The sequence below is a fragment of the Serinus canaria genome, chromosome 15 (genome assembly GCF_022539315.1).
Source record: "Serinus canaria isolate serCan28SL12 chromosome 15, serCan2020, whole genome shotgun sequence".
In the NCBI taxonomy this organism is placed as follows: Eukaryota; Metazoa; Chordata; class Aves; order Passeriformes; family Fringillidae; genus Serinus; species Serinus canaria.
Window position 1 is genome coordinate 2,742,315 of NC_066329.1, and position 12,576 is coordinate 2,754,890.

The following is a 12,576-nucleotide window of genomic DNA, read 5'->3' on the forward strand; positions in this document are numbered from 1 at the left end:
TGGCCACACTTCTCTAAATATATCCCACTGAGTCTAAGCACTGCTTTACGTATCTGCTGGAGGATGTAACAACTTTCAGCACTTAGCATTTGCAGTTGTTAGGTATTTTGAGTTAAATATTAAGCCTTTTAGACTAAATTTAAAAAAAGAATGTCAGGGAGAGAGTGTCTAATATTTAACTTTAGGCAGAAAGTGTCCAGGGGTAGTCTGGTTTCATCAAGGCATTTGGAGACACGTGATTCTTTCTCTCTAATTCACCCTTTTTAACCAAAAAAGTTTCAGTAAAATTACTTTTCTTCCCCAAACATGTTTCTGAAGGGCAGTAATAAGCAGTGACTGATACATACATTGGATTTTTCATCTGATGATCCTTATTTTCTTTAATTGACAATTTTAAAGGTACCTATCTGTAACATTTTGTTCTGTCCATGGCTGGCAAATCTTTAAACGTTGCAGGGAGGGAGATCAATGAAAAAGTCAGCTGACAATATAAGGGGGAAATGAGGAGGCCAAGTAAGTTCATTTCCGTATCAGCATAGCCAGGATGTCAACAGATAAAGCATTTCTGGAGGATTCATAGAAACAAACAGAAGGGCCTGGGTTTCTCTGGGAACTGTTCAAGTTCTTTTCTGCCTGGACTGGAAATTAAAGGGAAAAACAGCAGGTCTATTTTGTTTCCAGCTCCTGAAGAAGGTCACATAACTGAACTTTTCTCTTTAAGTTCTATTCTTAGTGTGAACTTTCACTGACTTCTCTATTGGTGCCTTGTTTATTTGTAATTTAGTAAATTGTACTACATGTAGGAAATGGACTTCATGGCAATAAAACTGAAGCCCCTGAAAAGAATACTTAGGAACAGTGGAGACCTGAAAAAACAGAACATTTCCTGTGCACCGTATCAACCATCCTGCAACAAGGCAGTGAGGTCCAGACTGCAAGGATAGGAAATGACAAGCCTAGAATTACTAATAATGATGAAAGGAGACCAGGCTATTCCATAGGGACTGTGTGTATATAAAGGTATAACTCCAGCCAACACAATAAACCTTCAAAGCACGAAATGTTAATGTGGAGCAGGAAAGTAACCTAATAAAGGAAGATGCCTTCCATATCCCAGACAAAGCATATTAGAGGGCTTGGATTTAAGTCTGAATGTTCTACCTCAGTCATTGCAATTATCTGTTAAGTAGGATGCTTGAATCCAGATCCCAGTTCTGATTCTGACTTCTTCAAACCTCTGTATTTAAACTTCTTCTCAGTTCTGCTTTACCTGGACCAAGTAATTGTTTTGGGAAACAGCTGAAGCTTTTGGTATGAACCCAAACTGTAATGACTGATTTAGAGGAAAATAAGTATTTTTATGGAACAAAAGCACTTCAAAACGAGGGAAAATTCCTGCAAAACAGTTCTGAAGTGCACATGCTTTTCATCTCCATTGCCCTCAGTCAGGGTGGTCCATAAAGTCGAGAAGTCAAGACCACACAGTGCAGTCTGTACAGAAACAGTTCTTGTGTGTTTCTGTGCTGAAACCCTGCACTGCACAGGCATCATCACAGAGCTAAACCTGGGCTTGGGTAGCGCTGGTCCACAACTCTGGGCTGCAACTGTTCCCAAGAGTTCCTGTAAAACCCCACAATAGCACCCTGGCATTAGTCAGAAGCACCCTGGAGAATTAATTGAAGAGCCAAATATCTGGAGTTCAGGCTAAAATTGGGAAAGGCCCAAGAAAAGATTTAAACAAACAAACAAAGTCCTTCTGCTGTAGCCTGAGATAGGAGGAAAGGCTGAACAGCATCACAAACCAGTGCTCACAGGGAGGATTAGAGGCAGCATTTCTGTCTGTCCTTTCTGAGGCAGTAGGAGTATATGTGCTCCCTCTGAAACACCCAGCTTCTTGCAAACCTTGCTATTGGCATCATGTGAATCATGTTTCTGACACTTTCTTTGCATGTCAGTCCTTGAAATTGGTCCCACAGAGTTCCCCAGAGCAGCTAAATAAATTAATAACTTGTGTCTCTAATCCGGTACCTGCCTCAGATACCCCCAGTGTCATGCTGCTGGTCATTAACACCCATCAAGGGATTTGGGTGGATGCAGATGTGTCCTGCAAGGGCACATCATGTTGGTGCTCTGGCTAAACTTGCTTTTTTAATGCTGCAATACCCTTTAAAATTATCTTCTACAATGCCCTCTTCCAGTGGCCACAAAATAAATTACTGAATTCTACTGCAATCAGGTCTTTACATTGCTTCACCTCCAATACCAATTCCCTTGCTTCATGTGGAAACATAACACAATTATCTTGAAACACACCTGATTCAAAACATTTCAAGTTTAAGAGACAGGCAGTGAAGGGGAATTAGCATAATAGAAGTGTAGGAGAGGAGAAGTTCTAAAATATAGAGGGAAGATAAAACACAAGCTTCAGGCTCCTTAACACACTGCTAAAAGAAGGGAGTTGGTAACCTTCTTGTCTCTCTGCTTTGGTTTAAGAGTGCTGTGGTGCAGGAAAACCAAAATTCTCTGTTTTGAAGTCACTCCTTTGTACCATGACCTCTTGCTAATAACACTTAACTCTTTTGGGGCTTTTGGGGTTTGGGTTTTTTACAGACAAAGTTCTCTTCCTAATTCTACTTAAATCCTTACAAGCACTGTAATCAGTTTTAGAAATGGGTCTGTATGTAAACTTAAGCCAAAGTGAAGTTGAGGATTTTGATATGGATGGAAAATTCCAGTCTGCATTTAGATTACCTGTCTTAACTGTGAACTCTGCAACAGCCATAGGTACAATCACCTATAGAGCAGCAGAGCCAAATTACAAACCTCATCTGGTTGGCTTTGTGTCCTCTGCTGTTGGCTTCCTGCTGTTCTGAAGGCTGGGTGAGGGGAAGTGGCTGAAAACTGAGGAAGTTTATTGTTGACAATACATTTTGTCTGCTCTCAGGCATGCTTGGGACCACAGCAGTCCCCAGGCAGCCCCAAATCCAGGCAGTGAAATCTAAGTTTTTAGCACTCTCCCCTCCCTCCCACAGGAAAAGCCCAGCTCACAGTTTTCAGAGTTAATATATCTTTGAAAGATCCCTTCTGTTAGTGCTGTTGTCTTTCTAGCTAGAAACATTTTCCTTGATTGCTTTGACTGAATCACACCTGAAAATGTATCCTTAAAGCAGAAGAGATTTGCAAATTGGCTACTTGGCCAATTAAAAACTTCATCTTCCCCTGGAATATGGCTGCCTCCCTGGTGCACAGGAAGTGCATTAAAGAAGTAATAAAGACTCATAAAACACATTTAGTGATCTAACATTTAAGAGCAGAGTTCTTGTTCATTAATGTAACTTTCTGCTAAATTACCACCAACACGATTGCTCATGGGCTCAAAAGGTCAGTGTTATTTTTGCTGTCGAAATCATGGAGTCTGGGAAACAACTGTGTGTAAATTGCTGATAAACTGGAACAAAGACAGAAGAGCAAAACACTGAACATATAAGAATGCAAGTAAACCAGCAGGAAAGGAGGGGAGGGGAAGAATCTCACGGACAGTTTATTAAAAGAACAAAAGAATAAAATCTGGCGCATTTGTTTTCCACGGGTTCAGGAAGCCCGGTTTTAAGCAGCTACTATAAATAGTGTTTTAATCCTTCATCAAAGTGAGTAGTAGTCTATACCAAAATGAATGAATTTTAGGTATCATCTGGGAAGAGGAAGATGTCCCTCCCCTCACAGGAGGAGAAAGATCTTTTGTTTCAATCCTTGCAGAAATTAAGTATTTCCAAGTGTAAGAACCGGAGAGATGAGGAAGAGTCTGGAACATGGTATTTCTATACTGCCCAATTCCTGTCAAGAATATTGTTAGATAATGGAATTAGAAAACATCTAATTTGGAATTGAGTGGTCTGATTTTGACAAAGATGGGCTTGAATTTATCACAGGGCTAACTTCAAAATCCTCAAGGAGTTTCCCTCTGAGTGAAAGCTCTGTGTGAATTGTATGAACTTTGGAAAAGCTTTTGATAGAGAGATCATATTGAAAGGAACGGCAGTTTGTTTGAAATTCTGAAAAGGACAATTTTCAGTCATTTAACCTTGCATAAAGGATCTGATTGTAATGTAATCCAAAACAGCTACCTCAGAGCCATCCAAGTTAAAACCAAATGCAGAATAAAGGAGCCTTACATTGCTCTTAAGAGCAAAAAAGTAATTCAAAAATTATTTCATGCAAAAACCTGCAAAATTATTTCATGCAAAAACCCGTTCCAGGCGAGCCTATTAGATGGCCCCAAGACCCATTATCTTCTAGGTGAGAGCTCTGGTTAATAGCTTGGCCAGTGGTAAAGTGCTTTAAATGATTCAATACACTGCCCTGGCTCTCAGTTGTATGATTTGGGGTTTGGTGGTATTCAAAGCAACTCAACAAGGACCTTGAAGAGTTTCCAGAACTTGCCCATTGAACTGGACACCGAATGGGTAACTTTTAGGATAGGCACTGAATATTTTTCAGGCAGGTCAAAACCTGCACACAGCAGTCAATAGAGTGCTACATTGATCTTTAGTTTCACACCTGACAAGCACAAACAAACAGCAACATCCACTACCAGTCAACACCTTGCTTTTCTGGGAAGGCATTCATGCTGAGATTGAGGGAATTGCAGTAAGGCTCTCCCTCATAGAGGATGAGACCCTTCCCACCACTAAATTATTAGGGAAAACATGTTAGATCTCTCATACAGAGAGATCTTTATGCACTTTATAAAAGGACCTCCAATGCAGGTTGCAGAGGTTGGCCCAAAGACAGAACATTCTCTATATTAAATACTTCCTCATTAGTCTCTCACCAAAGCCATTCAACTCACAGCTCCCACTGACCAGAAGGAACCAGACCCACAGAGTGATTTCAGTGTCAGGAAAGGCAAGAAAAATGGGAGCATCTGTGGGATCCATCTGCTGCACCTTGATGTGGGAGCACAATTTTGTGCTAAGAAGTGGCAAAGGGGCTCCAACCCTTACTGAATTTACCCAATGAGTTGATCCATACCCCTGACACCCAGACACATTGTCTCAGGATTTCAGAGGTTTTATACACAGGGACTGACACTGACACCCAGCCTGAAAACTTCTGCTTGAGAATAACCTTATCTGCTGTAGAATTTATTTCTCAGTAACACACTTTATTCCACAGTGAGAATATCTGTGATATTACTGAGAATACAGGGCACTAACCAGAAGTAGTATCTCACTTGGACTGCAGATTTCACTGCAACCCAAATCAGTTTTTCTGTGTAAACAAGCCCTTTTTTCAGACAAATGGGAAGACAACAAAACTTGCCATCTTTTAAGGACAGCTCATGGAAGGGATGCTGGGAGGCCTCAATGGAGGAGACATCACTACAATTGTGTAGTGATGGCCAATATCTCTGGCTCACAGGAACATGTGAAATTGGGCAGATGGCTGCAGCTGCACTTGACAAACAAACAGTAGGAACATGAGCTTGACACTCCAAATGGTGGTTATTGAACTGGTGTCTTCATGAACAGCCTAGATGCTGGCAAAAGAGCATGACGAAGACAAAACAGAAGTTTAATTAACAGGAAAGGAAAAATCTCCTAGATAAAAGGAAAAGAGCCGTTTCTGAGCCAAGTGTTTAAAGGGTTCTCAGACCTTCCCAGGCCAGAGAGTGTCTGTGTGTAATGCTGACTTCCTTCCAGTTCTGTCTGTGCCAGAAATAACTCGTCAATGGAGTATATCTTATTAGCGTACCTTTTATCAAAGCCATTCCTGCACAGGAAAGTTATACTTGCTGCTGACATGCTGCTGGCACATGAGGAAGGAGGAAGGTGCATTTATGAAGAGTGCAAGACATTCTACTCGCCTTCCTGAGCCCATACAAATGTCTGTGGTCTTGTAATGGCACAAACCAAAAACTTCCAAGTGAGACAGCACCTGTGCACCAAGGGAAGAGGAGACCTGCAAGGATTGATTTGCCTCTGCAAGTTCTGGGGTATTTTCAGCATCTTTTAAAGGCTTGTAAGCAGTTTATGTCACTGATGCTGCCATTGGAGCCACGTTCCCAGGCCCAGCAGAGGGAAGCCAGAGTGATGGCAGTGATGCCTCTGGGGGTCGCAGAGCAGCTGCAGTGTGGCAGCCGGGCTGTGCACACAGAACAGACCCACGTCTGCCCCAGACACAGCGCGTCACTTGGTTTGAGAGCTGGAACTTAAACCGGTTGGACAGAGATAAGGAGACAGGATGTGCTAGAAACACAAAGGCAGTAGAAAGAAGGAAGGGAAGAGATTGTGGATGATCTACTGGTGGAGATAATTTCCCTGCTGAGCAATAGTTACCATACCAACAATTTCTGAGCAAATTTCTAACAGTAACTGTAGGAAGATTCTTTGTTTGGCTTTGGGGATTTTTCTGTTTACCAGCTAGAGTCCATGTGAGACCTTTGGTCCAACCTCACAGTGCAGAGTTCTGTGGGTCCTGAGGAGATGTCAGTACTAAATTTATAGCCCAAATATCATTAAGGATGGAATGTAGTCCTTTCCAGGAACGAGTGAGACACTCTTCCCACAGCCAAAGAGAGGGGCTTTTATCTCTTTCCTTCTACACACAGGCACCCTCCTGCCCCCCCCACTGTGCTGCATGCATATAGCCATTTCCTGAAACATTTCAAATTTGTTTTCCTTAGGTTATTTGTGTCTACAGCCACCAGATGGTCTGTGTCAAAGCTGATATGTTCAACATATTATTCCATTATCCTATTAGGTTGAACATGTCCTTCCTCCCATGAGAGCTGTTAAGATATCACCCTTACAGAAAAGAGGCAGCTTTAGTCCCACTGTCACCTCCTTTCTCCTTGTAACACACTATCCTCAGGATCCTATAGCACATAGCTAACATTTTAGACTATCTTGATTTTCAAGAAATAATATCTGGCCATTTAATATCCAGCTCCCTCAATAAACAAGCTGCACATATGTATCCTGTGTGATAAAAAAAGCTCTGAAGACTTGAAAAAGACAGTAATAATGCTTTCTTCTTTTCAAATAAAAATTTCCTATATTGTTTTATAGGACTCTATAATTTGAAATGATCCTCCATCAAGATACCCGTTATATTTCCAAAACTACTCTCTTGATCTTAAAAAGTCTTGGAAAACATCTGCAATTCAGGTCAATGACATTTCAACTGAGGAAATGGTCACCTTTGGTTTTCCTCTGTGGGCTCCTCATGCCCCTGGGAATGGGAGAGCAGAAATTCCTGGCTGGTTTCCATGACCCCAAGGACTGAACTTTGCTTGAGGAGCCTTCCCAACCCCTGCAGCATCTACAACCAAGACAGCTTCTGTCAACAAAGATTATTCAAAAGATGCTGTTTCAGGCTGGTAGGGGCAGAAGGCAATGGGAGAAGAGAGAGAGAGAGGAAGAGAAAGCCTCACTGATGGGATGGAGGCAGCCAGCACACAAAGGAATAAGCCTACGTCAAAGATACACTGGGTCTCCTGTGGGAATTCTTAATCACTAACAACAACATGAGCACTAGCTCTTGCTTTTCTCCAAGATGCAAGTCTGGGTGAGAAATACCCTGAACAAAGGACCCTTCATTTTACGTACCAAAAATCAATGTTTTTGGAAAAAATGCATATGCCCCCTTTATTTGCATGCCTGGAGATTTTTTGCAATCTGTTCACTCACCCTTTACATCCTTTGTTCCACAATGGGAAGCAGTCACAAGCATGTCACTCACAAATACGTTGACACAGTTCAGTTCCTCCTGGGCCTGGCATAATGACAGTCACCAGCATCAGCTCAGTTCCAGGAACTGAATAAAATTAGATTTTTTTTTTTAGAGCCTCCATCAAGCCAGGCTGTGCTCTGGGAAGCCCCTCTAGCACAGCCTCCTCCTTGCTAATCAGAAGGAGCAGTGAAGAACACATATCTGCCTATCTACACATCCACACTCCTCACCCTGACTCCACAGAGCATTAGCAGGCACTTCAGGCAGAGGTGAAGATGTGTGAGTGGGGTCCATACAGCTCCTTCAAGAGCACCAAAATTCATATTTGTCCCAGGAGGAGACAGTGGCCACCTCAATTACTGTTGCATCCCCTTCAGCTATAGAGTTTTTATGATCTTGTAACACACAGGCTGTATCTTCTCCCAAGAGAGGTGGGCAAGTGAAAATTAACCAACATGCACCTAAAACACAGAAAGGTAATTAATAAATTGATGTTAGGGCAAAATGGTAGAGGCTGTTATCAGTAGTTCCTATGGAAAGGGGCTGATGTGGCACCATTTAGGTGATGGCAGAGAAGCTCTGAGAGATGTTTTGGCTGAGGAGCTGTCCCTGTGAGCAGCAGTTCCCAACAGAGGGGAGCAGCAGTGGAACTGTTACTGAGGGATGGGACAACTGGGGAATGCCAGAGAGTGTCTTACATGTGCTGTAACTCAGATCATGTCTAATATCTCTTCTAATCCACAGGGGTACCATTTCTCATGCCCTTTCTTGCTGGATTGCTTTTGTCACCATAAATCCAGATGTTCAGTCTTTGGGAGGGAAGAGGCAATTACACTGAAGGGCTGCTCAGCATTGCAAAACAACATCCAGTTAGGCTGTGATCCTGAGGAATTGCAACACTTCAGAGATTCACTTGGACCTTGCATTGAGTGTACAGCAAAAAAAAAGATACACTATCACATCTGCTAGTCTGTGCTTCTCTGGTCACCTCACGTGCCTAATTTCATGTAACCATTGCAGGGCTTCAAAGCTTCCTTCTAGCATTGTGTAATTTTCCACTGCAAGCAAGATCTCTTCAGAAACCAAACCACTGGGAAGCTCTGTGTATTCAAATCTGCAGTTTTCAGTGGAAGCCTTCCCCAAGGATATAAGCATCTGAGTAGAAAGATTCCTCACTTCCTACATGCTCTAGTCATGTTGACTCACAAGATCTTGAATTACCAGTCCTAGAGGAATGCTTACTTACAAAGCAATGATTTAGCAGAATAATAGAATATAAAGGTGAGAGGAGCAGCAGCATACAAATACTTTCTGTCTCATCACAGTTTCAAAATGTGCCCAGCCCCTGGAGCCACAGATTACTGGACAGAGGCTGGGAGCAGCAATAAGAGCTGCCTGCAAATGATATTCCTAAAGATTGTGCAATTTAACCCAGCTATTATGAAGATGGATGGATGCAGCATGCACACATATTGCTGCCTGCTTCGCACAATGGCTGCAAATGGGCAGAGGGAGGGAAGGCATAGTGCAATTTACAAATAACTAATAGGCCTGCGGCCTTTCTTCAACTTTCCTTATGCATTAGACAAAATATTCACATCCCAGGCAATAACCCTTCCCAGTCCTGACCTCTGCATCCACCTCTTTCTTCCTGCCTCTGATTTGCCAGTGATTCAGCTTCTCTCATCCACATACTTGGCCTATAAGTATGTTCTCACTTCATTCATAAACTCAAACAAAACTTCAAAAATTACTACAATTTTGTCTTTTAGCTGCCTGCTTACAATTCACAGCTTCAATATGGTCTGGATGAACCCAGATCTATGATCAGATTGTTGCTTGATTCTCTTATTCCTTTGTCTTATTTCTATATCTCATTTTTTAATGCTATATTTTATTTTAGCTTGTTTAATGTGTACAGCTGCTAACAAAGCAAGGGCCAAACTTAACAACAACAAGAAAGATACTTAAGGTAATTTCCTTTTTTAAATGTAGAAAACCACGTAATGCCCAGCCTCTCAGGGTGATTTACTTTGCTCAACAATGAGCCCTCTGGGTTTATTGAACCTCCACATCTTGTGCATGCAGGGACATGTTTGCAGTTTAACCTAGGTGAAGAAAAATAGCACTTTTATTAGTTGCCAGGCCAGTGAACAATCACAGCCAGAAAACCTTGTTGCTTCTGACCACAGTTGCTCATCCTTCAGGGGCACCTGAACTAAGTGAAATACCATACCAAAGAATCCATTATGTTACAATCAAGAAACACAGGAATGTCTTCCTGAGCACCATTCCTGAATGTGGTCTGCAAATAAAGAGTCCTGAAGGGACAAAAAAACCCCACAAAACAAGCAAACAAAGGAGAAGACCCTCCAAAAGCAAAAAGAGGCCTCATAAACATGAAGTGAGAAGCCACACAAGTCCAAGGCAAAGGGAAGGGCTGCCCCCCAACTTGCTGCTGTTGTCTGGCAAGGCACTACCCAGTTCAAACAGCCAGAATGTTTTCTATCTTCACCCAAACAAATAATGACCAGGGTTAATAAGCTTAATAATCACAACATTCAGAGTAATTTAGAGGCCCTTTTGCTCTTAAATTGCTTAATTGCTTTTAAAAATCCTTTGTGGTTGCCCCATTCCCCCTTGGCTTCTTGGCACCTCCCTAAGGGCCTTAGTCTTGATGCTGAGTCAAGTCATGTGTCCTGGTCTGAGTCTCCATGGTTCTCTCCTTTAGGAGTAAAGAAACCTGCTTGAAATGAACCGTTAGAGAAGTCCATGGAAGAAGCTGCTTTACAGACCTGAGATTTCTACCCCAAATTTTGTCACCATTGAGACAGGCACAATACACAGAGGATCACTGTACAATTTCAGAAGGCTACAACCTGTACAGAATAACACCACGTCACTTCAGAAGGCTGCAAGCATCTGCCCATCTAGTTCTTTAGCTCATCCTTTTATGCCCCTCATTATTCATGCATTGCCCCTGTGTGCTCTCTGTTCCCTTTGGTGATTGGTCAGTGCACTGGGCACTCCGTGTCTCATTGCTGTCAGTGCTGGTCACCTGCTTTTCACAGCTGCTGCCCATTAGAGATGAGGCTCAGCCACAACCCCGTTCCTATTACTATTACCTACCCCAACCCCATCACCACAAACTGTGTGCCTACAATTTTGAACAGGCTTTTATTTCCTCTTGTCTCACGCAGGATGACACATCACAGGTATCACCTCCTCAGGACAAACCACTTGCATGAGTGTCCCCCAGTCCAGTCCATCCTCAAAAGTGACACATCCATCCCTTCTCATTGGGATATTACTCTCAGTCCAAACCTGAATTCACAGTCACACACAGGCTGTGAGTCACACTGGGCCTTGCATATAAGCAGCAATAAATGTATTTGATGGGTCCTTTACAGAGCCATCTGCAGACCAAACAGCTTCCAGTGTTATCTCCAGCCCGGCAAATCATTTAATCTGAGCAGGGAGCAGATTAGCCAGGAACCTGAAAGACCACAGACAGCAGAGGGAGCACTCACTGCTCCGGTCCTCAGCTCGAGCATCCTGTGCGAGTTCAACAACGCAAAACAAAAGTAAAAATGACCGCCGGTGGCCACCTGGAAAAACGGAGTTACCAATATACACATGCTGCACTTGCGGTTCGAATGCTGCTGAATTATTAGACGAAGTTCTTGCCCAAATCAGGTGCTTAAGAAGGGCTGTGTTTTGGAGGATGTTTCCCCTGCTGCGCTGCACCAAGCACACAGCGATCACAGCACACGGTTAGTCCCGATTCTGGTTTGTATCTAGGGTTTCACTGACATGTGGAGATGGAAATGTGGTCTGGACTGGACTGCTGGAGCCCCCAGGTTTAATCCCACCTTTCCTGCCGTGCTGCTGGAATTTGCTGTGAAGGCTCCATCCCACCAGATCCCAGCCTCTGACTGTCCAAAGTGGAGGGAACACTGAGCTCCCCCACTAGGTGTGGAGACCTCTCATGGCAGTCACTAGAGATGAAACATCTTGTGAGCTGAATCCCATCAATGCAGCGGCTGAAACATTCCTGTAAGTACCAAACATTAGGCAGCTAAAAAAAGAAACAGTCAGGGGTTAAATGTCAACTTTACACCATTGAAATGCAGGGCAGATGCTTCCTGGTCTGTTTACTGGCACGTTACAGGTGGGTTCTTGTCAGCAGTTCTGCCAGTCCAGGCTTTCTAGATGTGTGAGGAAAAACCTCAATCTCTGGGGTCCAGAAATCACCTTTTCCCCCATCATGTGCTTCCCAAGGTGTAGGAACAGCAATTGCCTCTATTTGGCAAATGAGAGTTATTCAGATAAAAGACAAGACCTGTAGACAAACCTTCCTGCCCCCCAGCAAGCAAAAGGAAATGCTGTAAATAAGTGGACAGGCTCAATGCTGCCACTATTTCCTGACTCCCAGCACCAAATAAGAGCACAAGGGTCTGTGATCAAGGAGAATATTCCTGATGAGAAACTCTCTGCAGCCTTTTGGAAATTTCTTATCAAAAGGGCCCCATTTGTACACCCACCTCAGCCTCTGACCTGCTTTCTCCCAATGATGCTATTCTTTTCTCCCTCTTGCCTTCTTGCTGCTATTTGGCACACACAAATATCAGGGAATCAGCTAGTATATCCTTGGATGCCAGTGTGGAGAGGTATGGCCAACCTCAGGGCCTCTGCCTGACACACCACAGCATGCAGCTTTTCAGGAAGCAGGAGAGCATGAGGCAGAGGAGAAGAAACCAACAAAGAAACAAAAAGCTAAGAATGGAAAAAGTGCAGAAAAGGTTCACAAGATTAAATGAAAAAGAAAAAAAAGAGGAGGAG